This window comes from Pogoniulus pusillus, chromosome 7 (genome assembly GCF_015220805.1).
Source record: "Pogoniulus pusillus isolate bPogPus1 chromosome 7, bPogPus1.pri, whole genome shotgun sequence".
Classification (NCBI taxonomy): domain Eukaryota; kingdom Metazoa; phylum Chordata; class Aves; order Piciformes; family Lybiidae; genus Pogoniulus; species Pogoniulus pusillus.
In genome coordinates this window covers 8,506,836-8,527,866 of record NC_087270.1, presented here as the reverse complement: position 1 = coordinate 8,527,866, position 21,031 = coordinate 8,506,836, and the positions used below count along the sequence as shown (strand labels likewise).

Here is a 21,031-nt window from a genome sequence, read left to right as displayed (position 1 = left end):
TGCTGCCCCAAAGCAGCTTTCTGTGTCACTACCCCAAAGTGACATTTTGCACCAGCACTATCAGCAGCACATTGTGAAAGACACAGCAAAGGAAGAGCTACTCCTGGTGTCAATTTCCAGAATTTTCAGAAAAAGAAATTGCTTCAAAAGGAACTCATTTGTGTAACAGAAAAACAGAGGGAAACAATCTGCTTTTGTTCCAGAGGGGGTCATGTGAAAACGCATCAAGTCTCCTGCCAACAGCCACACAACATTAAACACTGCTTCAACAGCAGCGACTTACAAGGGTTCTTTTAAAATTAGAATAGTTCCCCAATTCAGAGGAACATCTACTCCCAGAAAAATTAAACCAGTAGCCATTTGGAACACTAACTGGCATGTTTCTTAATACTGAAAGTAAGCAAATGCTGCAGCTCACCACCTTACACAAGCAGGTCACTATTCTTACCTAGAAGTCATCCCACAGCAAAGCACTTTCGTCTTAAGAGAGGTTGTCCATCTCTCTGATCATTTTTTGGCCCCTTCTGGACCCATTCCAACTGGTCTATGGTTCTCCTGTGCTGAGGACCCCAGAGCCACATGCAGCACTCCAAGTAGGGTCTCATGACAATAGAGGGAGAGAACCACCCCTCTCAGCCTGCTGGTCATACTTCTTTTGACACATCTCATGATGTGGTTGGATTTCTGGGCTGTGCACACACATTGGTGGGTAAGAAGCTAGATATAAGCCAGCCACACTCCAAAGTCCTTCTCTGCAGAGCTGCTCTCCATCCACTTCATCACCCAAGCTGTGTCTGTGCTTTGCATTGCCCCAGCCCACATGCAGGACCTTGCACTTGACCTTGATGAATCTCACAAGGTTCTCACAGCCCCACTTCTTGACATCCCACCCTCCAGACTCATCAACTGCTCCACTCAGCTTGGTGCCATCTGCAAACTTGCCGAGGGTACACTCAATCCCACTCTGCCACTGATGATGATATTAAACAGCACCGATCCCAATACAGACCCCTGAGGTACACCACTTGTCACTGATCTTCATTTGGATGCTGAGCAACTGACCACTACCCTCTGGATGTGACCATCCAACCAATTCCTCATCTGTCAAACAGTCCAGCACATCAAATCCATTTCTCTGACTCAGAGTGATGGACCTTGTGGGGGACTGAATGAAAGCTATCAGAGAACTCCAAAGAAATGACATCTGTAGCTTTATTTGGTACCTTTGGACAGGAAAACTCCCACCCAGTTATGCCACACACTGCTTTTTAAAACAAGGACTTCTAGCTGTGTTTTATCAAGCTGCCTTTCTAAAGCAGGCAGGAAAGAAATCATCCTCTCTGCTAATGAATTTTACCAGCACAGTAAGGCCCCTATACACCAGGGCAAGCTAAATCAGCCTGGAAGTGCTCAGGCTTACAACCTGAAAGATGCACTATTCCTTCAACTCTAAGTGTTCAATCCAAGAAAATGCATATCTGATGTTTTAAACCAACACAAATGTAACAAAGGCCTCAGCAAGACCAAGCCCCATAGTGAAAATAATAATAATAAATTTTTTAAATCCTCTGGATTTAGGTAAACAGCATTTTTTGGATGTCCACAGAACATTTTGCATCCTTGATCCTCTTCTGGAGGTGGGCGATGCACTGCACTCCAGCAGCCAGCCACGTTTGGGCAGATGTGAACTCTGCCCTTGCTGCTCATTCGAGGCCATGGATGGGCTCGGTGCTCCTCAGGGTGCTCCAAGCAGCACGACAGGCTGGGGACAGAGTGGCTGGAGAGCAGCCAGGAAGAAAGGGACCTGGGGGTACTGGTGGATAGGAGGCTGAAGATGAGGCAGCAGTGTGCCCAGGTGGCCAAGAGAGCCAATGGCATCCTGGCCTGCATCAGGAGCAGTGTGGCCAGTAGGACAAGGGAGGTTATTCTGCCCCTGTACTCAGCACTGGTCAGGCCACACCTTGAGTGCTGTGTCCAGTTCTGGGCCCCTCAATTCAAGAGAGATGTTGAGGTGCTGGAAGGTGTCCAGAGAAGGGCGACAAGGCTGGTGAGGGGTCTGGAACACAAACCCTATGAGGAGAGGCTGAGGGAGCTGGGGGTGTTTATCCTGGAGAAGAGGAGGCTCAGGGCAGACCTCATTGCTGTCTACAACTACCTGAAGGGAGGTTGTAGCCAGGTGGGGGTTGGTCTCTTCTGCCAGGCAACCAGCAACAGAACAAGGGGACACAGTCTCGAGTTGTGCCAGGAGGAGGTTTAGGCTGGATGTTAGGAGGAAGTTGTTGGCAGAGAGAGTGATTGGCATTGGAATGGGCTGCCCAGGGAGGTGGTGGAGTCACTGTCCCTGGAGGTGTTCAAGAGAAGCCTGGCTGAGGCACTTAGTGCCATGGTCTGGTTGACTGGCTAGGGCTGGGTGCTAGGTTGGCCTGGATGATCTTGGAGGTCTCTTCCAACCTGGCTGATTCTATGATTCTGAGGGTGGCAACTGAAAATACAGGCCAAAGGCTGCACAGAAATGTGCTTTTCTTGCAGCACATATACTACTTTTTTTTTTGCTCCATACAGGCTAGCAGCAGTGACTCCCTGCTCTTCCAACACACACTGCTACTCTCTGAGAACAGAGCCACTAAATGCTGCAGCATTTTACCAGCTCCTGCTCTTCAAAGGAAATTCTCTCCTACGCTTTCCACTGAAAACATATTTCAGGGGGGGTGTGCCAAAAATTGACTGAAGAATTCTGGGTCACATTTTAATGCAGTTTCTTGAGTTTCTTCTTGGAGTAACTTTAGTTTCCACGTACAAAGATAAGACATGAGAACATACAAGCTTGCTCCTTGTACCATCCCACTCACTTCAAGCAAACTGAACAACAGCGACAAAACATTTGGGGCAGGAAGCTCCAAGAATTAGAAGCCTGCAGCCCTTTGAGAGTATCTTCCAGGTCTCACCCTGCTGCTCAAGAACAACATCTCCTAGTTTTCATATTTCAGTGCTTGAACCTGACTTCCAAAAAAATCCCCCAACAGGCATCTAAATAACTGTGCTGAGTTCTGAGAACAACACACTGTCAAGCCTGGCTGCTCAGCCTGCTTGGAAAACAGCCACTTTCTCCCTTCTTAAATTAGGACCTAGAAGCCTAATTTTAGGCACCTGATTCTGGAAATCTTGAATTATGTTTTCTCATTAAAGTGATATTTACCAGTCCCTGCCATTGCAGAGGTGACTTCACTTCTCCAGAACTGCAAAGCCCCACCAAAGACACAATGATCGTGCTGCTGTTTGCTTTTGTGAATGCACTGGAAATGAAAATGCTCCACTGCTTGAGAGCTGGGAGAACTGATAATCAAAGCTGTCAACCGTTTTCTGTCCAGTTTCCAAAGCTGTCCAGTTTCTCCTTTCTATGCCCAAAGCCTTAACTTGCCTGTTATTTCCTTTGCCTTTCAACTTGCTGCCAACTTCACATTCTCTTTTATTCCCCTCCTTTTGAACACCCGTTTAGGTCCCAGGCATGCTTAAATGATAGCAATAAAAAAAAGATGTGCTAGTTTGAACCAGGCTAGGACGTTTTGGTGAGAAGAACTAGATTACAGGCTGTGGAAAGAAAACAATGGTGATGTCTACTTCACTCACAGCCTTGCTGAGATGTGTAGGAACAAGAAATAAAAACATTTGATAACACACTCTTGTCATCACTCTCACTGGGGCTGCTGCTGAGCTGCATGTCTCTAACACACCCTCCATTTTGGGCTAACCCACTTTGCTTCTTAGCCTCTGGCTGAACCTCTATTCTTCTTTAGGACTGGGGTAAGGTTCAGAGGGGTAGGGGGAAGGTAAAGGGGTGGTTGGGAGCCCCCTCTGGGGACTCAGGTTTCTGGGAGGGCTGTTGTGTTTCTGTATTCACTTTTACCTTGTCTATTTCTACCCATAACTGTAAATATCTGCTTGTATATTGTGCCAGCTGTAAATATAAGCTTCATTCATATTTCCAGTGCTGGCTGAGTCTAGTCTGGATGATTTCTAAAGTGTGGGGGAACGAGGAACACCCAAACCATCACAGAGGGTTACAATAATTCCTATTCCATATTGATCTGAAAGTGCAAGCACATTTATTTCATGGAAAACCAGGTGAAGCATGAGTGCTGCATACTTTGCACTTCAGCTTTGTTAAAATGCAAGAAACTAATCTAAAACTTTATTTTGTGCCTGTTTCTCTAGCAAAGCCATGCAGGTTTTTGGCCCACCCTGCACCACCAGCAAATCATCCAGCTTACCGCTGACTCATCTGGACCCACAGTGCTGGGCTTTCACAATCCCCAGCAGCACCAGCATAAGGAGGTCTAGTAATAAATGACCTGTATAAAATGCAAGGAAGCATAAAAAGTGCAAGACAAAGGAGAGAAGCCAGTCTCAGACTGGTTAACCTCACTGGCATTCAATAAAATTGGGAAATCAGGAGCTAAAAGATGACTTTGGCTAGTCAGCTAGACGGATGGCTTCATGCTAGTCCTTCTTCTGTTATTCAACCCCCCCAAATCCTTCAGTAGTGATTGCCTTCATATATAAACACAGCTGTAGTAATCTAAAATGTTACTGTAAAGAAAGGATACAGCAAAATACAGTTACTTATCGTACCTAATACCTGGTACCTCAGTAAAACAGGAACTCAGCATCTTCAGACAGGAAGGTTAAGACAAAGCACAGCTTCTGGAAGTTTTATTCACATTTTCAGCTGATTTAAACTAGCTCAAATCAGGATCTAAATTCTCTAAGATTAAGACATTCACCAGCATCTCACATTCACACTCTCACAGTCAACCGCTCTTGTTGCACCGTGGGATAACTTCAGACAGAGGAAAGACACTGAGAGTGATGGGCAAGCAGGAAGAAGTAAGTTGGAAGCAATCACACAAATGCACCCAAGGAAGCACAAAGAATCAGAGGAAAATTATGTGCTACCCCCCCCTTCAATCCACAGGGATTGTGCTAGTTTGAAGCTAGCTAGAATGTTTTGGTGAGAAGGATTAGATCACAGGCTGTGAAAGAGAAACAGTGCTGATGTCTACTTCACTCAGAGGAGATGTATAAGAACAAGAATTCAAACATAAATGGAGTTATTCTTTGCCTGAGCTCTGAGCTGCATTTCGCTCTAACCTCACCTTCCGTCTCTCTGATTAATCCACTTTGCTTCCTAACCCCCTTGGCCAACCTCCATTCTTCCTTGGGGCACAAGGCAACATCTGGGGTAAGGTAGGGGAGTGGGAGAAGGTGGAAGGACAGTTGGGAGCCCCTCCTGGGGACTCAGGTTTCTGGGAGGGCTGTTGTGTTTCTGTATTGCCTTTTCCCTTGTCTATTTCTGTCTATAACTGTAGATACTGTAAATATCTGCTTGTATATCCTGATAAACTGTAAATAATAAGCTCCATTCAATTTCCAGAGCTGTCTGAGTCTAGTCTGGGTGATTTCTAAATTGGGGGGAGCAGGTAACACCCAAACCACCACAGGGATGCAACCAGTGTCTAGCTACAAATCAGGATCTCTCAAAGCCTGCTTCAGCAAAGGATCTGGCATCCCTCGGCGCTACAGTGAAGTGCTTCTTGCAACAGCACTTATTTTCCTGGAATAAATGGTTCAAGGCAGTACCTTCTACCCATGCCCCAGCACTACTGTGACACTGGAAACTTCCTCACCACTGCCAGCTTACAGCACAGTGCTGTTAGAGTAATGAAGTGCAGACTGCAGAAGTATTTACAGAAATAAAACTGGGAGGAAGAAAAGGCAGAGTATGCAGGTTTGTCCAACTGCTGTGTTTGTTTGCATGCAACTCTGGTATGCACTTATATCATAACTACATAGCAGAACCTAAAAAGCAAGAAGTAGGAAGAGCAGGAATTACAAGTGGAGCCATCCCATCCTTCCACATTAACCTTCACCTCCTCCAGTGCTCCACAGCAGCAGCTCTGAGTGAGCACTGAAAGCATTGCCACCAACCTGCCCCTTCCCCCTGCCAGAATACTGCTGCACCAAGGGCTGAACTTGGAGGCACCTCAAGAGGAAAACTAGAAGTATAGGGCAGATCTTTAACTCTGGGTTACCTTCTTTGCTTTTATTAGTTTGACATGTGACAGTTTGTGACCCATAAAAGCATCTGCAATTCTTGTGCACATGTGAAACACTGTACAAAGCAAGGAATGGCTGCATGCAGTTATCCAGTAAACAGGGTTTAGAATCATAGAATCAACCAGGTTGGAAGAGACCTCCAAGATCATCCAGTCCAACCTAGCACCCAGCCCTAGCCAGTCAACTAGACCATGGCACTAAGTGCCTCAGCCAGGCTTTGCTTGAACACCTCCAGGGATGGTGACTCCACCACCTCCCTGGGCAGCCCATTCCAATGCCAATCACTCTCTCTGCCAACAACTTCCTCCTAACATCCAGCCTAGACCTACCCTGGCACAACTTAGCTATAAAAACGTTACCTAGGATTCATATGCTGACTAGTTTGGGAATCAGATCACACTGAAAAAGCACATAAACATGTCACCCTTGGGAAAGTGACAGTACGTTAAGTATGATTTGTGTGCTTTCTTTTATTGAGTGAGCACAGGGTAGTACCTGGGATGGTATGAAAGAAGTGAAATTCCCCTTGTGGGCCATAACACACAAAAAATCCCAGCATGTAATATACTGAATTAATTAGAGTCTTCAATGAAAGTCCATTTCTACACTTTTACCTAGAGGAAGGAAAGATGTGTACTGACACTGTAAATGCACTCCACAACTTGCCTTTCTGCTGCTTCTTCATACAGCCACCCAGACTACAAGAAATCCATCTTAAAACCTCTCTATTTTTCTGCTGTACCCTTGTGGAACATGACTCTGTCCTGTACAGCTGCAGCAATACTTGAGGCCTTCATTTCATGATGCTAAACATCATGCTGGGCAGTACCATTCAGTGTGTATAGTGGTGTTATCCAAAGAAAGTCATAGAATCATAATCATAGAATCAACCAGGTTGGAAGAGACCTCTAAGATCATCTAGTCCAACCTATCACCCAGCCCTAACCAATCAACTAGACCATGGCACTAAGTGCCTCATCCAGTCTTTTCTTGAAGTCAGGCAAGTATGAATGATTGCTGACTTTAAATGCAAGCAGTACCAAAAATGTACTCTCCCTCACCATTCAGACAACTAGAAGAAAAACAAACGAGCAAAAGAAAAGTAAAACAATTGCTCCAGGCACAACTGTTAATGACATAGCATCATGCTGCCTTCGAGTATCTAATTTCCTTTCCCAAGGATAAAGGAGTTAACTCTGTGTAAGGCAAGATTCTGACCTTTCTTGTTTCCTGCTTAGCACTGACGAGCAGCACTGAGAGTGAAAACTATGTCCTTGTAAAGGACAGGAGACAGAAGTTTTCTTACAGATGCAGCAGTTGAATCATTCCCCTCTTTCTCTTACTGTAAAACAGTTAGCATATCTATAAATGAAGTGCTGCCAAAACCACACAGCCAGCTGATGGCATTTCTGATACAGGACTGAAAAGGCTGGTGGATGCTGAGGAGCTGAATGTCCTTGACTGCACCAGAACCACAGCAAACCAACTGCTGCTGAGAATCAGCAAGTTTTAGGGTACCAAATCATTGCTTCTGAAAACCACCAAAGTGGTTAGGAGAAAAAGCATTTCTGCTTGTAGGGTTCATTGGTTTGACGTTGGCAGCACTTTCTTAAATGCTACTTCATCAAAAGACCCTGCTCCAGAAGGCAGTTAGTGCAATTGCTTGCATCTTATTCTTTGTTCTAAGGGGAGAAATACCAACCAACCAACAGGAAACACTGCAGTGGTAAAGCTAGGTGTGATCTTATCACTCACTCTTTCTATGAACTTTAAATAGACTACTGAAGGAGAAAAGCCTCACACTGTTTGCACATCTACCAACTGTCAAGCTGTTTTCTACAAGCTCATGTTACAAAAAAGTTCAGTCACCTGCAGAAGTCAGGCAGAGATTTCCAGCAAAGTCAGTCAGCTTCCTCCAAAATTTAGCTCAGCTTTAGTGACAGGCTGCAGAAGGTTTTACTACATTTGCTTCACACTTCCGAAAGCATCAAAGCAAAGGGAAAGTCAGGATTGTAATTTGCTGTATCTGCTTTAAATACAGAGATAAAAAATGTCTGCAAAATAGCAGGCAAGTAGTTTGCCTCCTTGTCCCATCCTCTGCAGGTCAGCTGTCCTCTGGAGAAGGGGGTACTAGGAATGCCTCCTTTGCCTTGTCACTTGTGCAGAGTCTCTCCTGGACAGTATCTTTGGCGACCTACTCATTCTAAAGATGAGAAGCTCTCCTCCATGCAAGTGTTTTTCATGTTCACATCTGTTGCAGTGTCAGCTCATGCTCACTGGTAAGAGGCTGACAGCCACTGCATCACCTTACCTGCACTCCAAACTCCTCCATTCAGCCAGATCCATAGCAATAAACCTGTATCTAGGACACGGGAGGTGACCAGGAGCAACCAAGAACAGATCTGGCACTGCCGCAAGGGGTGCTTTCATTCCTTCTCTACTCTTCACCCTGCCTGGGTGGAGGGAAGCAGTGGGAAATTCAGGTAGCCCCCCAAAAACAACTGAGCAAGAATGCCAGCTTTCAGGTAAGTCCATCCCACTGCCCAATTTACTTCAGGAGAAACACCAGCACAAGGCAGAGGTGGATGACAAAGAGGTCTTACCTGACTGAACCTGAGCAAAGCACACAACTGGACACCAAAACCACAGCAAGAGGAAAGGTAAATAAAATAGACTAAAAGAAAGATACAGAACATTTAAAGCAGAACTCTAAAATGTTATTAGGGCCAAAATAAAATGCATTGCACACACATGTTACCTATAAAAATGGTTCTAGTGGAAAAGTGTAATAATTACAGAGAAAAAGAAAACATGAGCTATCAAAATGTCAGGATATGTCAACATCATGCAGAATCATAGAACAGTCAGGGCTGGAAGAGACCCCAAGGATCATCCAGCTCCAAACCTCCTGCTATGGTCAGGGACACCTCACATTAGATCAGGTTGCTCAGAGCCCATCCAGCCTGGCCTCAAAAACTTCCAGGGATGCAGAACTAACTTAAATTTCATAAATATAATCTTAATAGCAAAAATTGACAGACTATTGCACTAGTGAAAGCAAACAATAACAACAAAAACACACCTTGAAATGCTCAAATTATGAAGGAGGCAGATTTTACAATGCATACTATGAAGTCTTGAAAGCTGCAGGAGCAAGGATGGTCCTAAGGCAGGTCAGAAGTGAGAGAGCAGAACTCAAGGGGAAGCAGAATGTTAACCATCAAGGGACCTAACAGATGGAGACCAATAGCAGATTTCTTCATTAAAAAAGGCCACTTGAATGTTTTATTCAATATATCACAGTATCACCAAGGTTGGAAGAGACCTCAGAGATCATCAAGTCCAACCCTTTACCACAGAGCTCAAGGCTAGACCATGGCACCAAGTGCCACGTCCAATCCTGCCTTGAACAGCTCCAGGGACAGCGACTCCACCACCTCCCCAGGCAGCCCATTCCAGTGTCCAATGACTCTCTCAGGGAAGAACTTTCTCCTCACCTCAAGCCTAAGCACAGCAAAAGCAGTCAATCAGAAAGAGAACTAATGATAAGAATCACACAGAAAAAGATGGAAATAAAAGCCGAAACCGACAGCTAATATGACCAAAACCTCTTATCACACACTGGTCAGTCTAGAGCTGAGGACCTTGATTTCCAGGCTTGAAGCACCTCAGATTGTAAGAAACAATCATCAACAACCTTACCAGTGATTTCAGACACACCTGGAGTGCAGTAGCCTAAGGCTAAATTTCAATGGGAAGTTTGATTCTCACATAATGGCAAGCATTTTTTTCACTCGATGCTCAAAGCTTAAATTGGTTATACAAGGAAAACGTATTGCTAGATCACTGGAAGTGATTTACACGTGGAAAATACAACTTTCTGGTTTACTATGCTACTTGCAGCAAAGCGAAAGCCTAACTTACAGTGTATAGAATCATAGAATCAAGCAGATTGGAAGAGATCTCCAAGATCATCCAGGCCAACCTAGCACCCAGCCCTAGCCAGTCAACCAGACCATAGCACTAAGTGCCTCAGCCAGGCTTTGCTTCAACACCTCCAGGGGCAGTGACTCCACCACCTCCCTGGGCAGCCCATTCCAATGCCAATCGCTCTCTCTGACAACAACTTCCTCCTAACACCCAGCCTAGACTTCCCCCAGCACAACTTGAGACTGTGTCCCCTTGTCTGTTGCTGCTTGCCTGGGAGAAGAGACCAACACCCATCTGGCTACAGCCTCCCTTCAGGTAGCTTTAGACAGCAATGAGGTTCCCCCTGAGCCTCCTCTTCTGCAGGCTGCACACCCCCAGCTCCCTCAGCCTCTCCTCATAGGGTTTGTGTTCCAGGCCCTTCACCAGCCTTGTTGCCCTTCTGATATTTTGCCAGGAGTAAAAGACAGGAAAGAGTTAAGCTGCATTTCATCAGCGACACTTGCAAAGCAACGCTTTAAATTGGGCAAAAGCAAACCTCTCCAGTCTCTGTAGCAAAACTGTGTAAATCTATCATACACATGGCAATATATTAAAAGCTATTCAGCAGGTGAACCCAAACCTTTGTATTGTGAGTGTACCTATTTCATGTATGTTTTGTACAGACTTTGTAGGATACAGAATGATGCTTCAGGCAATGAAATTGCTTAGTTGTGTTGGCAACACTCTGAAAGTTTCCCCCTCTGGAATCTTACCATCATGGCTCTATTTTCACTGCATGCTAAAAGCAAAATATGCAAACAACTCCTTTCATGAACCAATGTTTCAAATACCAGAAGACAGTTCCAGTGGTTGGATGCTATTTTTCCACAGTGTCTTTTTCTCCCTGGAATAGTAGTCCTCCATGCAGATGTTTCTTCTTCAAAACAAACAGGGACTCTTAATTTAAATAGACATGTTATTCTGGACCAGGGAAGCTAAACTCTCATACTCATGGCCTCACACAGGAACTGGTACATGATGGAGGAATGGAGGAAGGCATAAAAAATAATCAGATTTGGCTGATATTATACTCCCATGTTAACCACTGACAGCTTAAATGGGAAGTTGGTAGGGGTCTCAGCAGAGTGATGCTGTGGCAGTTCCCTAAGGCAAATTAGGGCTCCTCTGGCAGTTCAGCCCTGATCCTTTGTTCTTCTGCAAAATAAAACTTCCAGGACATCAGCTGAGCAAGGTTTTAAGAGGCAAAGTCCAAAAAAGAGATACAGAGAGATATATCAAAATGAGTAAAGGAGCAACAAGGAAAACAAAGTGAGGAGGGAGGTGGAAAACCCCTTCACTTCACTGCGAGGCTCCTTCACACCAGCAATTTGTAATTCACTTGTCTCCCTCACTGCAGATTCAAAGACAGGCACCTCCTCCCAAGGCCACACATCTCTCCTTGGAGGCAGCAGAGAGGCAAAGCTCTCGTGGTGAGATGATCATTTTTCATACACTATAAATCCTGGTTAAATCCTGGCAACATCCCCATATGCTCATCAAGGATGTCCTTCAGGACTCAAATCTGTGTTTTAACAGCTTCCTAAATGTATATTCCAAGACACAAAATGAATCCCCAGAAATGCTTAAAAAACTTAACTGTGCTCTACGCAACTGATACCTGTGTTGGCACATCATTTGAGCCTGATGTGTTTTGTGAAACCAAGAGATATGCAGTGGAAATTCATGACAGTTCTGCAATTGCTCAACTACAGATCAGATTTGACTGTCTTACCTAAGCAAGCTCTGAACTGAATTTAGAAAAGCCTTTGAAATCAGCATCAGCAGTCCCTTAATGCAACCACTTAGCAGTAGTGCTAGAATAAGAAATCAATATAAAGAAGTACCAAAGGATGTTATTTTCATTCTGCAAGGCATGGCCAGACTCACAGGCTGCTGTTGCTTGCTTCACAAGAGATTATGATGGTTTTGAAAGGGCAGAAGAATGGTTAGGAAAGTTGTAGGTTCTGGGAACCTGCTAAGTAAAAGTGGAGGACTGAGCATGGTCCCTAGAGAATTACTCAGGAAGCTGGTGAAGGCTACAGAACCAGAAGACAGAGCTACCACCATTTAAAGTCTCACGACGAGTGGTCTGGCATCACCACTGGCTCTAAAAGCAGCTTACAGCCATGCACAATTTCTACCTATAGGCAGGCAGAAGCTGCAGCAGCAGGAGCTCACGAAAGCACTGAAACATGGTGGCCTTTCTGTGAGTATCTGTACTTTTTTCCTTCTCATTTTTCACTGTGCAGACAAGGCTTGCCAGATACAACACTCTTACTGACTTAGCATCACCTCTCTCCATGTCTCTGGAAGGGCTCTGCTGCTCCATATGTTGGTGTTTTGTCACACGTGTTTTCCTTTAGCCCTTAGACTACATTTTAATCTCTTGCAGAAGGTAGTGGGAACACACAAACAACATCTCCCAGCCCACGGTTGAGTTCAGTGGCAAGTCCAGCCACTTCTGCTCTAGCCAGAGCAAAGGAGAAGCTGCAGAGGCAGCTGTGGTGTAAGTTGTGCCTTCTGGGTGGCATGCAAGTCAGAATTCAATCAATTATTAAAAAACCCTGCTCAAATCTTCCACAAGAGGCTTTTCTGCTGAGGCCTGTTAAGGAGGCAGAAAAAAACTCATAAGTAACCAGGTCTGCCGGACTCCCAAGTTATTTTTCCTGTCATTATCACATATGTTAAAGAAAAACATCTGAAGCATGTTACATCCATGGGTATTCTTCTCATTAATGAGGACTCATGCACATAGTAAGTCGAGCTCACAAAACTAATGTAAACCTCCACAACATGCCAAAAGGCCACTACACAGGAGTGAACTGAAGGGCAAATATAAAATACGAGGGATAAATGCATGCCTCTAATTTAGGACAAACAACTGAGAGCTTGCACCATTTCACAGGGTCTGTGATCAGAGAGGCCTCTTCATGCAGGCAATGCCAAAGATAAATGAACCACCAAAGCAAAATCAGACACCCACCATAAGCATCTGCTACCCTGCAGTCTATGAAAGCATAGATGTAAAAATGCAAGCACAGCTATCACTGCATCCTGCAAAGCCAAATCCTATACCTCTACCAACACAGTCCTGCAGCTCTCACACAAGGTCTTGCTCAAAAAGCTTGTGAGCAGCCATCTGATTGACCCAAACGTGCAGACACTCTTCTGCATGCACCCGAACTAGCATGCCTGCCATCTGAGCTTCAGCACACAAAAACACTTCTCAAGTTTCTTTTCCTAAAAGGCAGGGCAATGTTAAACACTGGAGAATATAATTGCCTTAACTGGTTAAAAGTTTAATTATTGTTATTTAAGTCAAAGGTCCTTCCTACTGTTTGGCTAGGAAGTGATTCTCAAGACGGTGATTTAAAACATCAGCAGTTTTAAAGTCACCCAGGAGCAGGGAGAAAATCCTTCAGTGAAAGGTTAACAGAAGCTTTCTGATTAAATTATGTGCACAGAAACAGCCAATCTAAGGGGAAGCCTGTAAAGGTCTATGGTATCCTAAGTCTTCGTTATACCAAGAGAAACCAACCTTAAGGACACAGGACCAGCTCAAGAATTAGACCTCTATGCTGAGAATTGATAAAGCAGTGCCAAATGTCTAAGCACATTTCTTTTGCTCATTTCTGAGAGCTTCAAGATCTGATTTGATCTTCAAGACCTTTATCTGAATACAGATGTCATGGTTTTAACTTAGAGGCATTCCTCCACCAGGTTGCAATCTGCTCCACACCCATGACCGTACATCTAAGGAAAGAAGGCATTTGCCTGAAACTAGCACATGGTAGAGACTCCTTAGCCAACCAAGGCAGAGTACAAACACTGCCTTAATCTGAAATGCTTCCCAGAAAGTTTGCAAAAGTACAGGGAGAGAGAGAAAGACAGAAGAAAAAAGGAAGAAAAAAGAGCAAGACAGGCAGGAATGCAGACTTGCATGCTTACAAATTAATTAGCTAAACATATGGCCTAAAACCAGAGTACTTTGAGGTGTATTTGGCTTAATAAGACAGACCACATTGTTCTGCAAATCAACGCTCACTATTTTTTTCCTAACACTAGTAACATCCTTAAGAACTGTGACAGTAACAGAAACATCCATCAGCATGCACATGTCCCAAAAGCTGGACTGTTACATGAAACCAAGACTACATCCTCTACTGAAAATAAATCCATGTTCTACAGCAGAGAGCCTGAGCTCACACATGTGAAGAGAGCATTTACGTTTCAGTCACAGCAAGAGAAGCAGTTTTCTCAAGGCCACAGAGGGAGAGGGCCCCTTCCAAGTGATAACTGAAGAGGAAGAGTCACTTTGCTCAAATTGCTGGCCCAGTGTCTCAAAAGGCAGGGTTTTGTAGGGATCAAAGAGCAGGGCAGAATTTGAAAATGCAGGAAAAAAGATTTATTTCACATTCGTTGTAACTTTACACAGGGATTTTTTTAACCTCCTGTAAGTATTAGAGCAACTCAGCATACTTCATCGCAGCCCAAAGCACCTCATTTGGCAGGCAAATGCTTGCTATGAAGCTCTGACACGGGGGTCAATTAAATCCACACAACTTTAGTGTAAATTCAAGTTTATGGAAGGTTTTTTATTTCTACCTGCTCAGTATGCCACTGGTCATCAAAAAAAAAAAAAAGCTATCATTAACAAAGCATAACCTCTACAGCTAATAATGCTTTAATTAGGGTATGCAAAACAGCCAGATGCAGAGATGCTGAGACCAACTCTTAACTCAGGCAGTACTGAAGCAGTGTGATTCAGTTGTTTTTTGGAGTAGTGACAACTACACTTAGCAGCACTCATCTGCCAAATCTCTACACCGGGTAAAGGAATTTATTAGACTGCCATTGTGTTGTCTAAATGCTTGATGCTTTGTAAGAGTCAACCATTTCATGGAGGAAATTAAACAACTCTCCAATACACTGAATACACCAGGAAGGCATTTACTGATCACATACTTTGAACAAGTTGGCTCTTGTGCTGTTGTTTACCCTGTAAGATAATGTGTCCTAAACGCTGAAACACAAATAGAGAAACCAAGGTGATACATTTTAGGAGATTAATGCCAACCAACAGATATAAGGAGAGCCATGGCATACCCAGTCCACAGTGATTCTATTAGAAGCAGCACTTACTTGACTTGTCAATAAAAAAATAAAGAAAAATCAATTCAGGCCACTGTTTGCAATACCTTTATCAAGAAGAGATCTAACTGCTGTTCTGTTGGTCAAAGAAACAAGTTTCATTGCCCTCACTAACCCAGATATAAACCACTTCTATCAGTCAGCACTTAGGAACTCCAAGGATGTCAGCTTAAGCAATGTTCTCTAAACTATACTGCTGCAATACCAAATTTAAACAGCCCTAGGAAAGACCATGGCAAGGGAATGTGAACTGGAACTATATTTTTTTAGCAGACTAACTCCTATTTGATTTATTGATTATCCTTTCTCATTTGTCCTTGTGTGCAACCTTCCATCTAAGGAAAAAAGTGTTTCCAATGCCAGTGTGCATACACCACATGGATTGCAAGAACGTTCTGCATTTTTAACCCATCTAAGAACCACAAAACAAATTAATGACTATAATGCATATGACAAAACACCTACAGACTACGAGGGTTACTGCCAGTTTTGCAAAGTCTTTGGATGCACACAAGGAAGTGTGCTGTGACTGGCATGCAGTAAGCCTCACTTTCCTTAGTCTATTATATAGTCAAAAGCATGTATTGGATCCTGGAAGAATGCAACTTTGTGCATTGTAGAAACGGGAAAGCAAACCCTCTACTGCAAAGAGCTGAAATCAACAGTCCCAGAAGTATTCTTAGGTTTATACAGTTCTATAGGTCTCACCCCTATGTGCACACAATGAAAGGCAATGAAAGAGGATTGAGATTATAGGGGGAAATGAGCAGTTTCAGTTACGCAGGGGAGGTTATGGCAAGCAGTATGCCTTTATGATCTTTACAAAGAGCTGCAAGCCTAAACAGAGCTCTAGTAGCTTTCAATATGCAACAGTCTGCTTGTGACCCATCTCAAGACAGCATGTACGTAAAAAAGCACACGAAAAATAATAGGTAGAGGTACTTGTGGTGCTGCATCTCAGCAATGAAAGAATATGCCTGCCACTGCTTGTTTAAAGTCAGAAAACAAACCCTCAGTGTCTGGAACAAAAAATCCCACACCATCAAGAGCCCATTTGCTCCAAAATGCTTTCCAAGTCCAAAGGAGCCTCTCCAACTCAAACCCATCCCAGGAGAAAATTCTATGCAGCTCTGGCTTCTTGCCCCTGCAGCAGGAACCCTTGGCCAGGCAGCAAGCAGAGGACTGCCTAAGCTGTCTCCTGTGCTGCCTGCAAGGTGATACCTGAAACACCACCAAGGCCACCCTTCTGCCCAACTGCTGCTCTGCACCACCATACCACTCCTGCTGAGACCACCAGGCAGTGGCAGGCAAGAGAAAGGATGAATACTCATCGGTGACATCCTTTTAGAACTAGCTCCAAGAGGGATAGAGGGGACAGCAGGGCACAGAGGCATGATGCCGGTTCAACACAGAACTGTATGCAACTGCTGTTTCTCTCCCCAAGATTTGTCTCGGGTGGGATGCAGATGGCATTAACTGGAGACGTGCCATGGAGTGAGAACTGTGGAGGCTACTAGAAGTCAGGCAGAAGACAAGCATTTTAACCTTGAAAGCACCACTGCCTTGATCTGTACAGGTGGGTTTTTTCCTGAGCTCAGCAGAAACAAGAAGTGCTTGATGTTGCAATGTTTGCTGCCCAAAAAAATGAGGAAGATAAAAGAAATTAGGTCAGTTCCGTACTTGAGAACATTTCAACCAATTACTGACTGAATGTCACTTAAAAGAAACACACCCTCCACCAGGCAGCTCTCACTCGTTTTCAGCACTGGGCTTCCCACCTGCAGCTGCCAGACTTGATCACTAGGTCAGTCTGAAATCCTAAAATATGGTCGGCTCCACTATAATTCCAAACCTCTGAATCCTCAAACATACTTACACAAAGAGAGTAATTAAAGGTGCAGCCCAGAAGCCTAATGCAGTTACACTATTATTGACAATTCACACTTGGTTCTGTTCCTTTTGTTGTATCTTCCCTAAGTCAATTTCTCTTGCAAACAACACAGAAGGAAGGTCAGCAGGGAAAAAAAGAGATTAGACCAGAGAATTCCAAATATTTTATTTCAGCTCTGGCTGTATTAAAAGGCAAAGAATGCAGCAAGAGGAACTCTTGCTGAGAAATTTAAAAACATAAACTTACTAAAAATACTACAAATACCCAAAAACTGGTCTGACAGCACATTAAGTAGCTTTAATGATGCTGTATTTATGTGACAAATATGCACAAGTTTTGGCCAAAGATACTCCACTGAATCAGCTGCTATGTAAAAGACACTAAATCCCATAAAACTCTTTTTAACAGGCAAACAGACCAATAGCCAGATTCTACCTTGGTCTGCAAGGCAAAGTTCCATGGCCTGTTAATTTCACTGCTGCTCTCTCAGGTTGCATTTGAATGTTAAAATACAGGAGACTTAAGTTAGATCACCAGTGATAAATTCACTTCTCTACTTACAGTAAAAATAAAACCCAACACAAAGGAGTCCCTGAGTTCTTCCAGTATGCATTCCATAGGTAACACGTGCCTTGTAAGAAATTCAGTAGAATGCATCAAAATGCTGGCATGTCTTCTAGCATCCTTGGCCTATGTCAGCTGGCAACAGCATCTTCGAGAGCAAACCTACTCAACTTCAGCAAGCTCAGCACAGTGGTCCTTTTCATCTGCTCCTCAGTTCATGTAAAGCTGAGAGTGGATCTCCACCTAACTAACCTCAGACATCTCCAGGCACCAAAAGGTTTCAAGGGAAATCTTCACTCTCTGAGCGCAACTCCAGCTCCCCTCCAGGCAGAGTACATGCCTTGGCTACTCACTGCTTTGAAACCAGATTGTGTCTCATGCATCTCAAATACAAGAATACTCCTGTAAGATTCCAGCTTCCATTGCTAACCAGCATCAGATGACCACGCACGCCACAGGCTTACTCACTCTGACCCAGCTTGTACGTCTGTTAGCAGTGGTGAGGCTACACCAAGATTTCTCTCCAACTATTAAGTTTTACAACAGCAGAGAAAAATCTCAGGCTGCAGCTATGGCAAAGGAAAGAGGACAGTGCAGACTAAAACGCCAGAACTCTATTGCAAAATCTTGGTGTTGTTTTTAACATAAACTGGTGAATAGGTAAATAGTCTCCTTCTACGTTAGCAGCTTAATACTGATGCAGCAACACCGTTAGCTGCATATACCAAAGCTTCACAGCTGCTCTACCCTCCACCCAGATAATTTCAGACAACTGCTTACAGTCGGCCCACAGCTGCCGGGTCCTGGCGGGGGCGGGGAGGAAGAGCTGCTCTTGCGGAGATAATCTCACCCTGGAAGCAAACAGCACTCAAAACTCCGGCGTGAGTTTGTACCACCGCTGCCAGCCCACCTGACCTCCTCTGCCTTCAGCTGCAGGGCGTGTTTCCATCTACACACAGCGGTTTCGGAGACTTCCTGATCGGAAGCATCCTAACTGCAGCCATGCCCCTCCTGCTTTGTTTTCCCTCACTATGGCCAGCGGTCTGGCTGAGCTCACGGATTTTGCCACGGCCTCGAATCCCATAGCACCTGCAGTCACCTGTTTGTATTCCCCGAGAACAGAGATGAGCCGTGCACCACCGTGCAGCCCAGAGCACAGGGCACTGCTGTGCAACCCTAGATAAGGTACGTGGCATCGCCGTGCAACCCCAGAGCATGGGGCACCAAGCAGGCGACACATACACTCCCGGAGGGAGAAACGCCTCTTGTCATCCGCAAGGAGCCTTTCTTGCTGAGCAAGGCAAGATTCACAGATAGTATCGGGTTAGAAGGGTCCCTCAAAGGTCACCTCGTCCAACCTCCCTGCACTGAGCAGGGACCAGGCTGTTACTGTTCCTGCCCGGGTCTGCAAACTTGGCCTTTTGTCTGCAGCTTCCGAGCGCGGGTGGGTGCCGGGATGCTCGGAGCCTCAGATGCTGCGTCCCTACGAAGCAAGGCGAGGAGCGGGGGCAGGAAAGCTGCCAGCACAGGCAGGGAAGGACAAAACACTTAAACCGCCAAGACGATACTCTGCGTAACCCCGAGCGATGCCAGCTTATACTGCTGCTGATGTCCCAAGGTTTCCAGATCGAAGAGATAAAAGCAAAAGTCACCAAGATTTGAAGGAAGTCCCTGCATTCGCATCTGACATACTGACACATTTCTACCGCATGCTCCTCCTTTCCTACTGACTTCCTAATGCCTGTACTCCTTAATAATTGAAGATTTTAAGAGGGGCTGCACATCTTCACGGCGCTACTTTATGTGGCGTCTGCCCTGTCCCACTGAAAAACTCAGGAATTACCGTCCCAATAGCTCCAGTTCCGAACCAGAGGCGGTGAGCAAGACTAGGGGCTGAGCGCAGGAGTCTTGCCTTCCGAGCCCGACGCGCCCCACTGCCGACACCCAGCCCCTCTCCCGGAGGCTGCTGGCCCGGACGGCACCGCCACGCGCGGAGCTGGCGTGATGCACACGCACACCGCGGGGGAGAAAACGGGTCAGGGGTTTTGTTCAGAGACAGAGCAGCACTCATCCCTCCCAGGGGAGGCAGCCTAAGTCCGACGGCCGTTTCCTCACTCTTAAACGTACTCGCAGACGCGGGGAAGCTGGGGGGGTGGGGTGTGGAGGGGGTGTTTCCCCCTTCCTGCTCCTATTCTTTTTGTCGATTCCGTGTCCCGCCACGGCGGAAGGGGCTGCCGCCGCCCGAGGATGTAGTAGCCATGGCAATGCGAGATTGCATCATTCTCTTGACTAACTGCACCGGGGAAAGACGCCCCCAGCAAAAACCCCGGCCCTTCCGCCGCTCCGTCCCCTCCCTTCCCCGGCCCGCCTGCCCGGCCGCCGCTGCCGGCTGCGGTTCGCAACTCGCCACTGGGTGCCGAGCCCGCCATCCACTCCGCGCCCCGTCAACAACACCGCACTTGTTGCGCGCCCCGCGGAGCGGCGCCTCCGCCCGCCGCGGTCCACATCTGATACCCGCCCTCCTCCTGCTCCTCCGGGCGCGGGCAGCCACATCCCGGAGCCGGCTGGGAGTTCCAGAACTGCCCTCCCGCCTAAGCGACGCGGCCCTACCTGGCGGCAGCGGCAGCAGCAGCAGCGGCAGCAGCAACGCTGAGGGCGGCGGAGGGCACCGGCCGGCTCTGTCACGCTGCGACGCCGCGGGGAGGAGCCGGGGCGGGAGCGAGGCGGGGGGACCCCGCCCCACGAGCGGCCGTGGGCTGACTGTGACGTCAGAGTGGTGCGGGGGGCTAGTGGGCAGAGGAGGGTGGGCGCCGTGACGTCACGGCCTCTGAGGGCCAATCCGGCAGTGGCAGGAGGCCGGGAAGCGGGCTGGGGAGTTGCACTGGCTCCGCGGAGGCGCAGGATGGCTTTGGCTGGAGGCGACCTTTCAGATCACCGTGTCTGGCGCTTAAGCGAGCACTGCCAGGTCCCCTCTGCGCCGTGCCCCTCAGCACCACAGTGCTTTGAAACCCTTCCCGCAGCGGGAACTCTGCCACTGCCCTGAGCGGCCTCTTCTGGGACTCGGTAACTCTTTCAGGGACGAAATTGTTTCTCCTGTCCAGCCTAAACCTCCCCTGGCACAACCTGAGGCTGTGGAGCTGCTGACGGTGGCCTGTGTGAGCCCAGCACAGGCACATGGGTCCAGCAGACGTGAGCCACAACAGGTCCAGGTGCTGCGTCCTCTAATAGAGATTCAATGAAATGTAAAGCAGTTCCTTGCCAGTGGAGGGTTTTCCAGCCCAGGCCATGGAAGCAAGAAGCCCTAATGAAAAACAATATGGGATCATGTAATTAAAGACCATC

At 46.2% G+C, this 21,031-nt stretch overlaps 1 protein-coding gene across 2 annotated transcripts in view; it reads right to left on the bottom strand.

Annotated features, from left to right (window-relative positions):
• The window catches only part of ELOVL5 (ELOVL fatty acid elongase 5), a 40,578-nt gene extending 20,182 nt beyond the window's left edge, over positions 1-20,396 (bottom strand). Inside the window, exon 1 of one of the 2 annotated variants that reach the window (XM_064145821.1) lies at positions 20,300-20,396. The gene's annotated coding sequence lies outside the window, so the exon portion shown is untranslated. Of the gene's footprint in view, positions 1-19,532; positions 19,627-20,299 lie in introns of those variants that run through there. The other variant, XM_064145823.1, reaches the window with a different exon arrangement.
• Positions 20,397-21,031: the final 635 nt, after the last annotated feature.